Here is a 19,542-nt window from a genome sequence, read left to right as displayed (position 1 = left end):
GCCATGCGGGCTGTGAGCGAGGCGAGGTGCGGGTCGCCGCCCCCCAGGGATGCGGAGTGAATGGCACAGAAGAAGGGGCTTTGACCCGGATGCTGGCGTCTGAGCGGGTGCTGGGTCCCGAGGGCAGAGGGAACGGCTTTCCAGGCAGAGGGAACCACACCGGCAGAAAAGCACGGGGCTGAGGATCAGCAGAGCGCATTCGGGAAGAGCCGATCACCATCACCCTGTGGCTGGCTCCAGCGACCCCTTCTTCTCTCCCCAGGGCCTGCTCCCCCTCTAGGATTCCCCCAGCGCAGCCGAGGCTCCGCCAGCCCCCCAGGTGCACGCGCCAGAAAGGCAGGCGGCATCCTGGGCACCTTCCCACTCACTTGTCCCAACTGTCACAAAATCCTAAATATAGCCCGAATCTGCCCACTTCTCCCTGTCGCCGCAGCCGCCACCCGCACTCCAGCACCCACTACCTCCTCCTGGACTACTGTCGCAGCCTCCTAACAGTTCCCCCACACCCACCAGGGAGCACCCACCCCCTCCAATCTGTCTCCGTCTCTACAGATCGGATCCTGGGGCTCCCAGATTAAAACTCCCCTCTGGGGTTCAGCTCAAGCACCCTTCTCTGGCAACTCTCCTCCCTCCCCCAGGCCAAGTGGGAGCCCCTGTGTTATGCTCCATGGCACCCTGCTCTTTTCCTCCAGGACATGCAGCGGAGTTGCTACTCAGCAGTGTGATTATTTGATTTGAGACTTGGAGCTAAAGGCAGGGAGGGACTGCTGCCCTCCCCTGCCCCTCGGCCACTCCCCCATCTCCCTCACCCCCACCCTGTCCGCAGTCCCCAGCGCACAGCAGGCAGGCGGGCAGGAAACCTCTCTTGGGAGGATGGGCGGCTACTGAAGTGCTTGGAGGTGTGGCAGAGATGGAGCTTGTCAAAAAACAGGGGGCAGATTCTTGGAGGGCTTCAAATGCCTTCCTGAAAGAGGAGAAGAGGGCACACCGAAGGAAAGGCTTATGGCAGTCTGCCTGAGGCCGGGTGGGTGTCGTGGCTGCCTTCCTCCCTGGGAAACGGCCAGCTGGTTTGGGGCTCGCTGCCGGGCCCCCCTTTGCACCAGCAGGGCTGAGTTGCCGTGAGATAAGCTGTGCAGAGGGAAGGCGTTTGAGAGGTGCAGACACTTACCACTCAAAGCCTGCCGCTTGCAGCCAAGCACCCCTCAGCCCCTCCGACAAGGGGGCCCGGGACTCGGCGGAGCCTGGGAAGCTGGGGAGGTGGCCGCGCCGCCCTCAGCGGCAGCAGGCCCAGGGAGGCAGCTGCTGGGAGGCTGCTGCTGGGAGGCTGCTGCTGGGAGGCTGCTGCTGGGAGGCTGCTGCTGGGCAGGGGCCCTCTCCTGGGAGACGAGGTGGGGCGTCAGGAGAGCCATACGAGGCTCACAGCGTGTCTGCAGAGAAGGGAGGGCTTTTCTGGCTCTGGGACCATGAGGTCACCCAGAAACCACTGTGTCGATCATCCTTCTTATCCTGACCATCTTGTCCAGCCAGAAACATACCACAGAAAACCTTCCCGACCGGCCGCGTTCATCTACTCATTTGCTCACACGACCAACAGGCCCAGCACCCCTTCCTCATTCCAGGCGTGGCATCAGACCCGGGCAGGTGCCACGACGGGCAGCACAGAGCCGTCCGCTTCCTTGAGGCGCTTACGGGCTGGGGGAGCACCGGGCACCTCGCTGCTCAGCAACGCTCCATTTACGGACACCTCGGAGAATGTCATAGAAGGAATGCAGGCTGTCCAACCAGGCTGGGCTTCAACCATTTCTTATTAACCGCATTCCTTGTTCAAGGTATCAGTTGGCATTCAATTGGGAAAGAGAATCTCTGGGGAATAAAGGGAATTATTTTTTGGCATGACTCTTTACCCAGATGTGGAAGAAGGAAGGTGGGGCAGCCAAGTCAACCTGGGAAGCCACATGGGACTGGCAGGGAGAGGCTGGAGAGGAGAATACGGGAGCCCTTGCCCTCATGGGTTGGTCTCCCAGTGTCTTGGGTGAAGGAGAGCTGGATGCAGAGCAGAAGAGAGCAAAGGCATCCATGGACGCCTGCACGCCTCGCCGTCGCCTCGCCAACACGGAGGGTCTGCAGAGGGCTTCGGCCGCTGCTTCACCAAGTCCACCTTCCAGCGTCTCACGCACATGCCGTTTGGGCTAGCTCAGACCCACAACCCTACAGGGAAGGGGGTCCTGGGGGACACAGTGTCAGCCCAGTCTCATCAACATAGTATGTCCACCACGATCAAGGACTGGACCACTCTGAACCTGTTTCCTCATCAGTGAAACAGGAATGTGAATGCTTAGCATGGGACCTAATGCATAATGGCTACTTGATTATGGTCTATTAACCTTTGCTAGCACCTTTGCTTCTTGTGTAATCTTTCGGCCCTCACAGGCAATGCCTTTAAGAGTTTCCATCCCCAAAGCCCACGGCAGTGGCCTCTGAGGGCAACCATGACTCTACTTAAGCCTCAAGCTCTAAACAACATGAAGTCATGCCCCACAGGAGAGGGCTAAAAATGTCTACCTGTTGTGCTCTGGCCTTCTGCAAAACCAGGTCTCTCTGGTGGGTGGGCACATTTGAAAATCGTTCCCGTGTGCCACCCCGCCTGTTTCTGGGGCAAACATCAGTGCGAGAATTAGGCGAGTAGCAGGAGGTCCCACCTTTTCAGACTCGGCAGTTGGGAGAGTACCTCCTCTTCCTTGGGGACCCCTGTCTCGACAGCTCCTAGCTACAATTTGCCTCCCCCAAGATTAAACCCAAAACGAAAGCCCTGCCAGGAAGTAACTGCCCTCCTGTGATGGGACAGGGCCTCTTTCTTGGGGGACCGCAAAGCTGGCCCTTTAAGGCAGAAGGGCTGTCGCCTGGGGTGGGAAGGGAGGGAGTACGATGAGGAAGGGGAGGAAGAGGAAGCAGTTGTGATACCATGGCAACGGAGACACTCGAAAATGGATTAGTTTAATTGGAATGTTAATATTCAGGGAAGAAGAAGGAGGACTATCTGGAAGGAGGGTTCAGAGGAGAACTGGGCTCGATGGGTGGAGGCCTGGAGGGAGAGACCCACCTCCGCAGAGGTGGGGAAAAACAGGCCCAGAGAGGGGGGAAGGGACCAGGCCAGAGTCACCTAGTTTGTTAATAGCGGCTCCTTCAGCAAACAGAGAGACGGTTCCTTGGTTCATTGAGGCAACGAATATTTAATGGGTGCCTTCTATGTGCCAGGAGCTAAGCGCCAGGGCCAGTGTGAAATAGGGAAGGCTCAGCTGGTGTAATGGTCAATTTTCACCCTGAACCTTCATTCTAGTCACAACAGCAAACATTTACCCAAATCTTACCCTCTGCAAAGCCTGCTGCAGGCACCTGCGGGCACCTTCTCCCTGATCCCTCCCCAAACCCGAGGAGCAGACCCTTTGCTCCTTGGGCAGTGTCAGTGGGGAAACTGAGGCTCAAGGCGGTTAAGGCACTCGCCAAGGTCACACACGGCATCTGCCCATCTCGGAGCCACCAGACACCTGTGCCTCTGCCTTATCCCTGCCTGCACACCTGACCAGCGTGAGCCAGTGAGAGCCCATCCCCCTAAGCCCACAGGAAGTGGGATCCCTGGGGTGTCCAGAGAAGGGAAGTTGGAGAAAGTGCTGGAAACTGGGGCCCTGGGGCCGCACGTCTGGCACCCACCAAGAGGCAGTGATCATTTGTCAAGCGGCTCTGGAGTCTGGCCAACGCTGGCCAGTAGCGATGCCAGGCCATTCTCTTGTTTTTAACATCCGGCAGGACACATGAGAAGCTGCTGAGTGGCTGCCTGTGGGGAGACGAGCTGGGCACCTGGGAATCAGGGGTAGGCAGGAGACTCTTCAGTGATTAACACGGACGTTATGACCTTAAAATAGCTGCTGAGTGGAAAATCCGAGCAATCATTAGAATAGCTGGGTCTACGTCCACCAACGACGTGATTTTTGGACGCTTTGTCCTTTGACTGCTTTGAGCCTCAGCAGCCACTCCTGCAGCATTACTGGCTTGTAGTACATGGTGAAGGAGTTAAGGAGGTGGGGCCCTGACGTCGCTGTAAAAAGCTATTCGAGCAGCAGCAGGAGACAGAGAAGCAGGGGAGGCTTTGAGCGTTCTGGAAAAGCACAGAAGAATGCAGAGAAATGGTCCGCCAGCTTGAGGCAGGCCCAAGCAAGGAGGGAAACGAGAAACGGCTGCCTCCTCTCCAGCGCCCTCCATGGCTGCCTTAGACCCGGCTGGGAAGTCGCCCCTTGGATCCTGGACCGAATCAGAGTGAAGTCATTCTGTAGGATGCTTTCTGCTCTCCTTGCCTCCAAGCAGGATGGTGCCACGGGGCCACCTGGGGGCGAAACAGTCACCGCCCCTCCACCTGGTGCCTGCCTGGGAGGCCACGCTGCAGGCGGGATTGCCAGCCGGTTCACCTGTCCTTGGCCGACCACGGCAGGGAAAGAGGAGCTGCCTGGCTGTCCATGTAGAGCTTACCCAGTGGGTCTCTCCCGGGGTGCAGAGCCTGACCAGAGCTTTAGAGAAGCAAAGCCAGGTGGGAGGCCAGGAGTCCCAGGAGAATTGCCTTAACTATGGAAAACAAGAGCGGGGCATTTTGTGACCCTTTCTGAAGCTTATGGGTGAAAAACATGTTTGTCAGAACAAAAGCAGTGGGTATGCTTCCCTTGTACAACCCCAAACTGGCCTTCTTTTAAAGGAAGGGCAAAAAGCTGAGATTCTGTGGGCTGGATCTGGTATGAGAATGTTTCCTCCCAAACTCAGACAACAACGGAGGATTTGAATACCTAGTGCTTTTGAAAAATGGAACATCCGGTAGCCTTGGCCCCACTTACACAACTGGCATGGTAGCAGCTGGCATGGCCTGCATAGTGGCTGCCTCTTTAAGATGGCGCAACTGCTCTCCTGTATCCACAGTCCCCACCATCCCCTATTGCAGACCACCCCGCACTCACTTAGGCTACCGACCTAGCTCCTGTCTCGGGCCCTCGTCTCCAGCTACCATGCTAAAACCCTTAAAAAAGTATCAACAGCAAATCCAGTGCCCGGCTTTGAAACACATTTATGTGATTTCACCAAATGGCTTGCCTCCCTGTTACTGCTTTCCATCATCAAACTGCGGCAAAATTACTTTCCTTGAGCATATCCTGGCTTTAAGTCAGAAACGCTACTGTTTAAGGGCTGTGTGATTTGAAGAACAGTACCTAATGTCTCTAAGCCTCTGTTTCCGTAGGATTGATATGAGGAGGAAGTTTTGTTATTGTTTTTTTTTTTTTTTATTTTTCTTGATTTTGTGGCTTGACTGGGTGGTTCTTTAGCTTCACATGGAGCCAGCCGAGGCCCTGGGATGGCTGGAAGGTCCAAAATTTCTAGGCGCCAGCTGGGCTGAGGCTGTCAGGGGTGTACCTCAGTCCCCCTCCCTGTAGCTTCTCTGCCTGGCAGCTTGTGCTTCCTCCCAGCATGGCAGTGAGGGGCACTCCAAGAGGCAAAGACAGAAGCTAGAGCTCTCTTAAGGCTCAGCCTCGGAAGTTACCCAGCATTACCTCCATCTGCTTCTACTGGTCATAACAGGTGTGAGGGCCACCCTAAGGATTTGAGGGAAAGGCAAACGGACTCCACCTCGATGTAGCAACAGCAAGGTCTCCTCATATAAAAGCATGTGTGGTAGGGGATATTTTTACAGCCTCTTTGGAAACACAATTTTCCATGGGTGGACTTCCACAGCCACTACTACACAGGAGACCCTCAACAATGTGAGTTTCATTCATTGCACACACAGTTACCAAGCACCTGTTGTGTGCCAGCTCTTACGCTGGGCTCTAGGGAGATGGAGTTGGTTCCAGCCATCATGGATCTCACAGTTCCAGGTGGGAAACAAGCAAGCAAACCTGTAATTACAGCACCACAAGGTAAATATTTTGCTAGAGGAATGTACCAGATTGACAACAGTACATTGGACCCACCCTGGGCCAACGGAAATCAGGCTGGGAGATTTGCAGGCTCTACTGGGAAAGAAAGGTTCTTTCTCACTGGGCTTCTAGGCTGGAAACAGGATGCATAGGGCTGCTGCAAGCAGTCTTGCCACCCCATGAGCTCTGCCAGCTCCCATCTGCCCACATATAGGGAGGGCTTGCCAGAAGAGACCAGAGCCACAAGATGAACGCGAGACTCCTGCTAACATCTTTGGGACTCCCAAATCCAACCGTGCCAGAACTGTGCCTTTGGACCATTTGAGTGCATGTGCTGAGAAAGTGGCCCTTTATCACTAAAGTAATTTGGGTTAGGGTTTCCCTCCCTTTTTACTAAAAAGCCTCCCGACAAACACTCTGTTCCTGAGGTGCTTGCAGTCTAGTGGAGGGGACCAGCATGCAAGCAAATAATTATGGATCACAGTTATTTTGGGAAAAGACAGAGAGAGGCATGGGAGAGAGGGATTAGGTTCATTTTCTTGGGAGCAGGTAAAGAAGTTCTGGAAAGCTTTCCCACCCACACACCTACTCAGGGCTAGTCACATTACAAATGCCCGATGTGTGCCAGTTGAAGGAAGGGAGACCCCCTTTCCTAACGTCCTAAATGCAGGGGGATGGCAATAGGCTGGCCTGGCATCCTCACGATAGAAGCACAATCTCCTTAGCTCAAGCCGAGTCTTTTAATAGACCTCCAGAGGTTAATGGGCCTGACAGATCCTCGACATTTATTGGATTTTACAAGCTAGTGGATCTGAGTCAGAGAGCCGATCAGATGTTCCAAATCGATTGTCCCTTTGGGGTGCTGTCTCTGCACAGAGCCTTGAGGAGGTGACCTTGGAAGGCGGCGTCAGACAGGAACAGAGAAAGAATCCTAGGGACTGCAAAACTGATCCAGACCCTGCCGGAGCCCTCAGGGTCCTTCCCAGCCCTGAAATGCTTTGCATCCTGATTCCGTAATTGCGCATTGCTTCCCCCCCCCACCCTGCCCAAACAATTAAAAGCATTACTCTCCTTTTCAAAAATACCTTCTTCCAAGTGGATGAGAATTGTGGTTAACAGTACAAATGCAACAACGTCCTGTGCACTAGAACAGATGTATGTCACTGTTGCAGGGTGGTGGGAATGTGGAGAAGCATGGAAAAAATACAATTAATGTAACCTATGGACTATAGTTAACTGCAATACTGTAATATTCTTGCATCAGTGCCAAAGATGTACTGTGATAATGATAAGAGGGTATAGGAAAAAATATACCAAATGTACACTATGGACCATAGTTAGTGGTACTAGTCTGATGATACTGTCTCATAATCTGTATTAAATATTCTACAACAGCGTGGTGTGTTGGTGAAGGGTTGTATGGGAATTCTACACATGTGCATGATTATTTTCTAAGTTCACAACTTTGATAATAAAAATATATTTTTAAAATGCCTTCATTCATTCACCAAACATTTGTGGGAAACCTCTGTTATGATATCACTTAACAAATGAATGTGTTTTGGGCCACTGCTCTGAGTCAGACACCAAACCAGGCAGACGAGACTCAAAGAAGATTGTGAGGGGTCCATTGTCCTCTGGCAGCTTGGAGTCCTGTGGGGGACTCTGCCAAAGAGGGAATGGTTAAATAAAATGGGGTCCATCCATGTCATGGAGTTCCATGGCTCCATTAAGAACACTGAGAGCACGCTCTCCACTGGCCCAGAAGAACCTTGGTGCACCAGAGAAGGCGTCTTCACCAACATAATAGGGATAAGGGTTACTCAATTAAAAATCATTAAAAAGACATACTGCCTTAATTTTTTTTAGCTTAAGACTTTTAATGTACAAGCATTTGCCTGGCTTTTTATGTAAGTCCTACATCTTTTGATTAAGTATTGTCAGCTAAGTGGAATTCCACATTACTTTTCTTGCACAAACCGTTTGTATAACACATCACCTACAGCTTGTGTTTCTGCTTTCTTTAAAGTGGAGTGAGATGGGAAAATTACAACTAATGTAACTTATGAACATAGTTAACAATAATATAATATTTTGCAGCAATGGCAAGAAGATATTTTTTTAATACTAAGGGACAACAATGAGGGTATAAGAGGGTAGACTACAATGGAGACCACTGTCCATGTGGTGCAGCAGTGCTCCAAAATGTATTCACCAGGTGCAGTGAATGTGCCACGATGATGGAAGAGGTTGTTGATGAGGGAGGGGTGGGGTAGGGTGGGTGGGGGGTATATGGGGACCTCATATTTTTTGAATGTAACATTTGAAAAAAATAAAAGTAGGTATGGGAGTTTTCCTTTTGGAGTAATGAAAATGTTCTAAAATTGACTGAGGTGATGAGAGCACAACTCTGTGATGAAAATGAGAGCCACTGAGTGCACACTTTGAATGATTGTACAAAGCATGGGACTGTATAACACAGGGAATCCAGTGGTGGATGGTGGACTATGTTAACAGGACATATATGAGAACATTTTCTCCTGAATGATAGCAAATATGTAACACCTTTGGTCTGCTGCTATTAATATAGGGTGTTAATAATTGGGTGGGTTGGGAGAAAAATACACCAAATGTAAGATATGGGCTAGGGTTAGTGGTAATATTTTGACAATGCTCTTTCATAGTTTGTAACAAATATTTCACAATAATGCAAGGTGCTGGTGGTGGGGAGATATATGGGAGCCTTGTATGAAGATATGCATGTTTGTTTTGTCAGTTCACAACTTATATATACGCTTATTGTTTAGATATGTTCGTGTATGAATGTTATACTTCAATAAAATTTTATTTTTAAAAAAGTGGAGAGTTTAAAGGCAGTTGTAAAACAATCTGAGTACAGAGTCCTTCTAGATTTTTATGAGTTTCCTCCTTGTGTTAAATTGCAAAATATTGTCACAAATTCCTCCCATCCTGGCGTGTACACTCCTTTGCATTGTGACTTTGCTGCTCCTGCCTTCAAGAGATGGGGTCTCTGCCCCTCAAATCTAGGATGACCTTGTGGTTTCCTCTGACCAGCAGAATGCAGCCCAAGTGACATCATGAGGTATCCTAGGTGAGACTTAAGAGGCCTTGCCGCTTTTTGCCTTCTTGGTACGTTGCCCTGAGGTCACCACGTGAGGAAGTTGGTATGGCCCACGGAAGGAGAGAAGTAGCCAAGTCGTAGAAAGGAGATATGTACCGTAGTGCCTGGTGTTTCTATGCCAACATCACGTTACGATAGTCCTCTGGAAATAATTCCCCATTCTCTATATTTGCATATTCGTTTGTCTGTACATTTTCATGACATGCACCACTTTTAGCTGGCTTTATTTGTATGCGTTGTTATATTTTGTGATTAGACTGTAAGGTGCACGAGAGGAAAACATAACTGGGTGTCTTCAAAGTGCCTTGATCAGAATAGGCAGTCAATAAAGATTTGTTAGATAAAGAAGAAAAAAAAAAATCTCACTCTAATGGCAGCAGACCAGAGGTGAGATTTGGGCTGACCCAGACTCTCACTGTTCTCTCACAAAGCTGGATCTCCAGAGGAAGAGCAGAGGCAGTTGTGAATATCACATCCAGACTCAAAGTACCACCAAAGGAAAGGAGAAGTGGTTTCTTTCTGAGTCTTTTCAAAATAAGGAAACCTTTCCCAGAAGACCCCATCAGACTGCCCTTCATGTCTCATTGGCCATATTTGGGTCCCCTGCCCAAGACTTGGGCCATCACTTATAAGTGAAAGAGGGCTGTAGCAGTTTGATATGGTTATGAACTTCAAAAATAGATATTAGATTGTGTTTGTAATCTGGTCTGTACCTGGACATGATTAAGTTATGATTAAGGCTTTGATTGGGCCATGTCATTAGGGTGTTGAGTCCCCACCCCTTGGTGAGTGGGGACTCACAGATAAAAGGCATGGCAAAGGACGGAGCTGAGGGTTTTTCATGTTAGAATTTTGATGTTGGAGTTTGATGCTGAAGCCTTAAGTTAGAGCCCCAGGAAGTAAGCACACAGAGGAAAGAGAAGCAAGCCTCATGAAGAGAGGAATCGTGAACCCAAAAGAAGCAAGCCGTGGAAAGAGAGGAACCCTGAACCCAGAGAGAAGCAAGCCCCAGGAAGGGAGGAACCCAGGAAGCCTGAGCCCTCGCAGATATCAGCAGCCGTCTTGCTCCAACACGTGAAAATAGACTTTGGTGAGGGAAGTCACTTATGCTTTATGGCCTGGTGTCTGTAAGCTCCTACCCCAAATAAATACCCTTTATAAAAACCAACCAATTTCTGGTATTTTGCGTTAGCACCCCTTTGGCTGACTAATACAAGAGCTATCATGATTGGCCACCAACATAAGGATCAAAATAAGTGGTCCTGTGTCTACTTGCAGTTGTAGAACTCACCGTATTTGACGCCACCCACTCAACCAGGGGAGTCCACCGCTCATGTACTGGGTGTCATGGCCAGGTCAAATTGCCATAGAAGCTTCAGAAGTCTTCCTCTCCATTTCTTTGCTTATCTCATCATGTCCCAATAGCAAATTGTTCATAGTACAGCACTGGTCAGTGGTCCATGCTTGGAGGAACACTGGCTTAAACAGCTCAGGACCTCCCCCTGGAGCTGTGGACGGGCTCAGCTTTCCCTGACCCATGTGGAGGTGGGGTGGAGGGATATAATGACAAGGCACAAAGGCAGAATGCAAGTTAGGTATGCAACCCATGGTGTTCATTTCACTACACTTCCCCAGTTGCTGCTGCTGAGTGTGGACAGCTGAAAGCAGATCACATAGCACACCCTGAGCACAGCTTCATATGCTGAGGTGGTGTCCTTGCTGCATGCCTTCTCCTTCTCTGGGAAAGAATCAGATTAGAATTGCCATTTCCAAGGGTATCCAAGACTAGAAGCAATGAGGGTGGCAACAGGTAGATTGGGAGGGAAGAGAAGTTTGCTTGGGGTATCTGACATCTGACCTACATCAGTTAGGACAGGCTAGATTATGCTGCAACAACAAACAACTCCAAATCTCAGTGGCGTACAACAATAATAATTAATTTCTCACTCATGCTGTATTCCCTTTGTGGGTCAGTGATGACTCTCCTCCACATCTGCCTTACTGAGGGACCTAGGATGACAGAGCAGCCTTTCTGGAACATAGCTAATTTTGTGGTAAAGGGGGAAAAAAAGAATATGAGGGAACCACAAGATGTCCCTTAAAGCTTCCCCCCAGAATAGTACGCTTCACTTCTTTCACACTGCATTAGCCATAACAAGCTGAAGTCTGTTGAGGCTCAGACTTGCCCTAATTCTTAAACCTAGTGAAGAAAATGCTAATAATGAAGACTTGTGTTATCAGTATTAGTATAACCACTACCTTTTATCGAGTTACTCCATGACTGTGTTTTGCTTAGATTATCCCACTGATGTTGTTGCATAACAATCCTATGGTATAAATACTATCACCTTACTCAAGAGGAAGCTGAGGCCTACAGAGGTCAAGAAAACTGCCCAACTTGCAGAAAGGAGGTAAATCTGCCCAAGGCCAAAGCCTGTGCATTTACCCCCAGAGTGCATCACCTCTCAAGGATAAAAACCACACCAGGGAATCAGAGACTTCCCCAGCCCGTCTAGGAAGTCTCCCCTGCAAGACACAGAAGAGAGGAAAGGGAATTCCCCGCAGAGGAACTGCAGTGCCAGGAGAGCCAAGGTCCATTCGCACCCCAGCTCGGACCAGAGAAGACAGGCGTCCGCTGAGACACCTCGGTGTCTTCTCTGACGCGTTATTTTTACTTCTAATCTGTTGCCACAGGATTTCCCAGCTGTGTTGAACACATGTTGTTTTCCCTCCCTTTTTTTTGGGAAAGTGCACCCTGAGCTGCCTTTGGGGAACAAGTGCTCCCACTTTGGTCTGTGTGGTCTGTGTGGCCATCTGAGAGCAGGATTCTTTATTCTGTCCGGAGTCACTCGGGGTTTCTCGCAGCTGTGTAAATGTCAGGTGTCACTCGCACACCCGTCGCCCTGATGTGAGGTACTGCGATGATATTCATGCTCTTGAGTCCCCAAAACCCATTGTAAACACACTGGCCGCAAATAGAACGTAAACAGGTGGAGAAAACATATTTTTACAAGAAGCGATCGCCAGACATTTGTGCAAAGAAATGATACAGAGTGGCGCGACGCCTGCCGGGTGGCCGCTTCCAATACCCCAGTGTAGAGGCCGCTCCGTTGAGCGTCAGGTTGAGGCAGATTGAACCGGGTCACTCTCACTCCCTGCTTCAAGGCCTCCACGCTGTGCTGTCAAGAGACTCGCCGCTGCCCTTGCTCCGTGACCAGCGCTTCACTGGCTCCGGCTCTGAATGCATCTGACCTGGCTCCAGAGCCCACTTGCAAAAGGCACCCACCTGCAGGCTCTCAGGCCAATAGACTCTAGAGATTCTGGTGTCCTCCACCTTTATATGTGTTGTGTGCCTCCTGGTTATTGTGCATGGGTCATATGAACAGCTGGCGTTGAAGAAAATAAACTGCATTGAGCATTCAATCTAAAGTCCACATGGGATCAGCTTTCAGGTGCTAAATTTACATTGTGTTTTGATCAGCTTTACAACAACTAGCTACACCTGGGGGAAGGGGAGAGTAGGATTTATTCGGGGACTAATGTCCTCCCTCTTTTGATCCCATGGTATGCAGAGGTCAGACATTACCAGGGAGGAGGGAGGCAAATTTGCCTGGATGCTGTAGTAACCATTGCTGGCCATTTTGGGGAAATTTCCCCACCTCTTGAGTCTGCCTGGTGAGCAGAGGCAACATCCCACTAAAAAAGCTGAAATTGACTTCCAGCCTCCCTTGCAGCTAGGAAGCAGGAACTAGAGCTCCAATCAGACACACCCTGTCAAGACGTTGACTTGGATGCTAGTGACTCAGAGAGGCAGGGGCTGCATGGAATCCACCCTGGCAAGAGGCAGTCCTGAGCTGAATCAGCCTTCTAGAGGCTCCTTCAGCCCCAGGGTCCGGGGTCTAGTCTTGACAGTATTGGTGGATCTGGTGGCAGAGTCCATGCCCAGTGGAGGGACAGCTGTATCTTCATGGGGACAGCTTCGATGGGTGATGGGAATTGTTCCTGCCTACACCGCCATCTCCAAGCCTGGATCTCTGGCCCCCAAAGGCCTTGGGAGCCACCCAGTAAATAACCTTTAAGAACCTCTTTCCTGCTTCAACTAGTCAGGTTTGATTTCCATCACTTATACCTGTGAATCCTGACTTAGGACGGAGAAAGCAGAGCTGGCCATGAGCAAAAGGATCAGAGAACTAAAGAGGTTTTCCAGAGCTTGCTTCACCAGCCTTTGCGTGCAGACCTGACCTGGAGAGACTGATTAAGAACTTGAGTTTCTTTGCACAAGTCTATGGAAGGGAAGCATGGAGCCAGGAGATACGGAACATTCTGCCAACCTTGGCAGCTCGGGGCTTCAGTTAGCACGTTACAAAGACCCGTGACCTCCTTTTCCATAAGACTGGGGAGAAGGTTATACCCGTTACACTCCAATATTTTAATAAATACATCTTCAGAGGTGAAATCCAGGTGCTTGTGAAAAGTGGAAGGATGTGAACATTTGGGACAATGGCACCTCCCCTGACACTAAGAAAATCATAAGCTGATCTCCCTGCATTGGGCCTGGGGCTAAGTGGTTATCTCAACCGGACACGGGCCCTTCAGGAACAGGAGAGCCATGCGATCCCGGGGTTCAAGGACCCCCCAGTGTCCCCGGGCGACAGCTCATTCTCTGCCAGCAGGGACCACAAAGCCAGATTTCCACAAGGCCTGGGGCTTTAAACACACAGGGGCAGATGAATTCCAGACATTCTGAGCAGCCACGTGGGCGAGCACGCCCAGTGTTACAGAGAGCAGAGCCCTCCGAAGGCTCTCCCGGAATTCTACTTATTCGCCCGTAGGTTGTTCTGAGATTTGCAGTGGAGAACTGGGATCTTAATTCAGAGAAACCAGAAACAGACGTTTAAAATGCCAATAAGCAAAAGCTCGAGAGGAAGGCAGCCACGCTGCTCGGAGATCCCCCAATTCCAGAGTCACCAACTGCTGCTGACTTCTGGACGCCAAGCCCTCCTCCAAAGCTGAGGCCTGGGGCCCTGGCTGGAAGCCTTGGGTGGTGTTTTTGTTTTGTCATTAAAATGTTCTAAACTGGATTGTGCAGATGGTGGCTCAACTCCATGAATAAAGTAACAGCCAGTGACTTGTACGCATTCAACGAGTGAGGTGTAGGGGATGTGAATTATTTCTCAACACAGCTATCACCATGCTACCTAAAGCAAGCGTGGAGTTCAGAGAGTAGGGCCTGGGTCCCAGCTCTGCCACACGCCCGCTGTGGGACTTGGAGCTGGTTCCTTAACCCAGCTAAGCCCTGGCTCCTCAAGTTATAAGACGATCAAATGTTGGGGAGTGGATGTAGCCCAGTGGTTGAGCACCTGCTCCCCCTGTATGAGGCCCTTGGGTTCAAGCATTGGTACCTCCTAAAAAAAAAAAGACATCAAATGTGATCAAATCCTATTTATGCCCTGGAATCAAGACATGAGACCCTATCCATGGCCTTGCCTGACCCCTGCCACACACTCAGCAAGCACGTGGGCCTTGCCATACCCACCATGTGCCAGTCATTGGGGACGATGCAGCGGTGACTCGGACTTGACTCCTGCCTTCAAGGCGGCAGCAGCGTAGGGGGGAGTCAGGCAGTGGCGTTATAGTGTCGTGGGTGCTGTGATGTAGGGAAGCAAAGGATGCGGCGGAACCATGGAAAAGAAAGAGAACAGCTGGCCCTGCCAGAATGTGGCCATGAGGAGGGGAGGAGGGCTGTGGGGGACAGATGTCCCTCTGAAGGATCACCCCCGACCGCCCATCACTGTCCACTCGTTCACCCTCCTTTGCCTCCTCTGTGGCACGCTGGCAGTCTCCGCACTTCTTAACTTGGGTGCTTCCCTAACAAATGTGTCCTTCCAGCCTAGACTGGAGGAGGGCCCTTGTCTTGCTTGCCCGCTGCTGGCCCCAGTGGCCAGAATGGGGTCCTGCAGGGAGGAGACACTCAATAGTCTTTGCTGAATGAAAGGAAGCATCCAGATGAGGCTTGGAGGACATGTAGGGGTTCGTCAAGGAAAGAAACCAGAAGGGACTTTCCAGGCTGAGAGAGCTCAGCCACCAAAGGGGCTTGGAGGTAGAAATGGCAGCTGGAGAGGGAGACACAGGTATGGGCAGCCCCAAGACGAGACCCAGCTCTCTGTCTAACCACGACAGAGTTCCGCTCCCTGTTGACTCCAGTCTATAAGCCGCCCCCCCACCTCCATTGCAGTGGGTGCCCTGAGTGCAGCCAGTATGTTTCTATAGTTTCTATAGTAACCATCACCATGGCACCAGAGGACTTGATCCAACTTCCTGCTCTACTGAGGCCCTAAGCTCACGGCCCCCTCCCCCAGCACCCGTTCCCCCACCGTCGAAAGGAGACTTCACTGGTCATTAGCACAAGGGGCCATGGAAAGCTGTAGTCAGGCTTTGGGCGCAGGTCACAGGATTAAAAATCAGATTTGTCACAACAGACGCACCTGCCAAATGTGGACAAAGACTGGGCAAGCAGGTGTCATCAGTGTTAAAGCGATCTCAGTTGCACAGCTTTGACCAGATAAGGGAGGGGCGGTTGGTTTGAATTTGCAGCAGGCACTGGAGCAGACAGGGCCTCCTGTGGAACTGAGAACACTTTGGTTGCAAGAGCCAGAACCCCAACTAGCTAGCTTAAGCTCAAGGGAGTAGGATTAGAGTTGTCAGCTTTAGCAAATAAACATACAGCGTGTCCAATTAAAATTTAACTTCAGATAGACAATTAAGAATTTTTTTTGTATAGGTATGTTCCACATACCACACAGGGCATGCTTACAATATAAAAAGCAGTCCCTGTTTCTCTGAAATTCAATTTTAGCTGAGCATCCTGGATTTTATCTGGCAGCTCTAGCAGGTGGGGTGGATACTTATGCACTCAGGATTCTACAAAGTTCAGGCAAGCTGGATCTGAAGCTTTAGCAACAGCACGAAGTCTCTCTCTCCCCCCTTCACTGTCATCTTTGGGTTTTGCTTTCTGCAGCATCAGGAAGGCTCACTGAAATGGGGGCTCCATCCACTCCCCAGCCCCCATGCTCCCCCAGATCGAATTTAGCTTGAGTTATAGGTTATATAATTGCAGAAGGCTCCTGAAACTGGCAGCCAGGGGGTCCCACAATACTTGGCATCCATTTCCATCTCTCTGGCTACTCTTATCTGGATCAATCCACCTGCATATCATCTGGCCAAGTTTAAGTGAGATTCAGAGTGAGCACTTATTGAGTGCCTACTGACTGCTCTGCACCAATTAGGCTCCAATGACTGGAATTTGGCGTGCACTGCTCTAGTAGAGCAGAAAAGGGTTACAGCCCCCCAGGTGTTATGAGATAGAGTGGCAAGAGGCATGACTTCCACCAGGGTGGATCAGGGAAACTTTGTGAAGGAGGTAGCCCTGGAGCTGGGGCCTGAAGCTGGGTCTGAGCCATGCAGGCCTGAGCCGGAAGTGGCATCCTCTGTGGCATAAACGCTGTGGGCCCAGAAATGGAGGCGGCGGCCAGTCCTGCCAGCTCTGTCTCCCTAACCCTTCCCATCTGTTCCCTTGTGCCCAGCGCTCTCCAAATTCCTGTCCAGTCATTTCACACAAACTCCTGGGGATTTTTGCCCCATCCATGTCCAAACTGCCCTCTTATTTATTTCACGTCTTGCCTGAAATCAATGCACCAATTTTTATTTCAAAAAAACTTATGTTAACGTGACTCTCTCACAACAATAATTGGACAATTCATTTTGCTTGCCAGAAAAGTAAGAGCAATAAAAGCAAAATAATGCTGCTGAAATCTAGCCAGGTCGCGTTGCCCGGGTTGATGCTGAGGCTGCACTGCAGCCTGCTCTCTTCGTGATTAATAAGGAAGCGTGGCTAGTGTGTAGAGATGTGTTCGGGATGCCCCACCACCAGCCTGAGACTGTCTCCTAGGTATGCTCAGAAACAAGAGAAACACTTTCTCTAATGCTTTACCTGGCTCCCCTCTAAGGAAACTGGGGATACTGGCGGCCCCCTCACTTTGGAAAACTCTGCCCCAGCCACCACCTAAGGCCCCAGTTGTGGGTATGCATCCACTGTTAGTTTGTCACTGCGCTTGTTGGAGACCTTCAGCTCCATGGCTGTAGCCAGGGGCCGCCACGCAGGAGAATGCGTCACAGAATTGTCACCACCGCCACCATAATAGCTGACACTTTTATAGCTCTTACTAATGCCAGACCTTGTTCCAAGCATTTACCTATAACGAATTATTCAGTCCTCACACAACATAGCTATGAGGATGACACCATTATCATCCCTATTTTATAGATGCAAAAACAAAAGCACAGAGAGGTTAAGTACTTGCCTGAGAGCAATTCTATCTTTTTATATATCTCATATGTTTATTCGTTCTTTCATCCAAACATCCAGTCCATAGATATTCATTGCGTATCTTCTGTGTTTCCTTTGATTTCTTTTGAAACATTACTCATGCCATTTTAGAATGAAATCCGGAAATGCCTCGCTATGCACAACCACAATCCCAGCTCCCTGCGTGCTTTCGCTTGCTCCTCTCCACTCCCTGCATCCTCAGATAACTTCCAGTTGCCGTCTGTGGTCCTTGCCACGATGTACCGCCCGCATCACCAGGTCGGGACCCAGCACTCATCCCTCCGGCTTCCTGGCACGCTGGCGGCTACTGGCTCTCGCTGTATCCTTCTCTGGGAACTGCATTCAGCTGATGACAACTGCCTCGTCCTAGGTTCTGGCCCCCTCCCCAGCAACTAGAGACTGATGGTTGTGCATTGTGGGAGAACAAAATTGAGATCCCTCGCCTCAATTCAAGACAGCGCTAGGGAGCCATCCCAGCTCCCCATGGGATGGGCGAGGCCCCTGTTGTGCCTGCGTCACAGCCCAACTTCTCCCTCTGCCCAGTCCCACGACCCTCACTTCCTGCTGGGAGTGGTTCTTAAGCCCACTCCACAATGAACCATCTGACTCTGGGTCTGTTTTCTGGGAAACAAAACCTAAGATACCTTTCAAATTCATTGCCACCATCCAGGGTACAACCCTCTCAGTCTCCCCAGCGGCCCCTTCCTAACTGAGACAAAGTATCTAGTGGACCTTCAAGATATGCCTGGTAGAACAAAAACCCAGGGCCACCTCAACCTCCACAAGCTCAGAAAGCTTTGAAGGTTGTTGAGTGTCTTTATTCCTATGTTTTACTACATCAGTTAATTATTTGGGGTTTTTTTCCCCAGGCCCCATTAGTGTTTCCGTGAGTGCACCATGGCTTTGGCTCTAATGACTGGCAGCCACTCAGCCCAGCAGGGGAGATGGAGTTCTCTTTAAGGGGACCAGACCCACCGGGATGGGTGGGGGAAGGAGAGACGAAGGAGAGGAGAGATTGGATTACGGGATGTCAGGGAAGGGTCACTGCTCCCCCCACCTCTTTCTGCCTTTGAGCTGGGAGAGTGAAATCAGCATTTCCTCTCCTTCTGGAGGCATCTTCCCCCAGCCAGGCAGCAGAAAGCCAGAGTGGTAAGTGAGCCACCTTTGCTCTATTCCTAAATGGCACATTTTAAAAAATAACCTTCGCCTGCCCCAGGTTTGACCTCTAACATGCCTTGAATTTAATTGCAGATTACTGTCTCTGCAATTCCCTCTGCTTTCCAATCTGGCCTCAACCCAGCGATAAAGGCAGAAGACAAATGGAAGAAGAACGTGCAGCCTGCGGAAGCAGTTGGGGATGTGGCAGGAAGGACTCCTGGAGCATGAACCAGGCTGCAGAACTCTGCTTCCAGGAAGTCCGAGGTCACCACACCAGCCCCCACTCACTGCCGCAGGAGAGGAGGATCAGACACCAGGCACTGGACTTCAGGGAATGGGGAAACAAGCAACATGGACATCGGGACCGGGCAGCCAAAGGCCCGGATGCTGCACCTATTTTTTGTGAGGACCCACCACAGACCAGGCCCTGAATTGGGCCAGCAGCTCTCAAACATTTTGGCCTCAGGACCTCCTACACTCTTAAAAATTATTGAGGACCCCAAAGAACTTTTGCATTTATGTACCATACTAAAATGGAAGAATTTAGACAAATATTTATTCATTCATTTTAAAATAGCAATACTGAGTCTGTTACATGTGAACACATAATAAATTTTTATGAAACAAACTATATTTTATACAATAAAGACATTTAATGAGAAAAGTGGCACTGTTTTACTTATTTGCAAATCTCTTTAATGTTGGACTTAAAGGAATCTAGCTGGATCCTCAGATCTGCATTCATTCTGTTGTAGTATCTTGTTTTGGTTAAAGCATATAAAGATTATCTGGCTTCACAGTGATATGTTGTTGGAAAAAGGAGAGGTTTTCAGAGAACTATGGAGATTCTTCTTTGATACTGCACCAAAACTTGACAAGAGGTTAAGGCCTGTCTCAGTGCAGGA

This window comes from Dasypus novemcinctus, chromosome 2 (assembly GCF_030445035.2).
Source record: "Dasypus novemcinctus isolate mDasNov1 chromosome 2, mDasNov1.1.hap2, whole genome shotgun sequence".
NCBI lineage: Eukaryota > Metazoa > Chordata > Mammalia > Cingulata > Dasypodidae > Dasypus > Dasypus novemcinctus.
Note: the sequence above shows the minus strand (reverse complement) of the source record.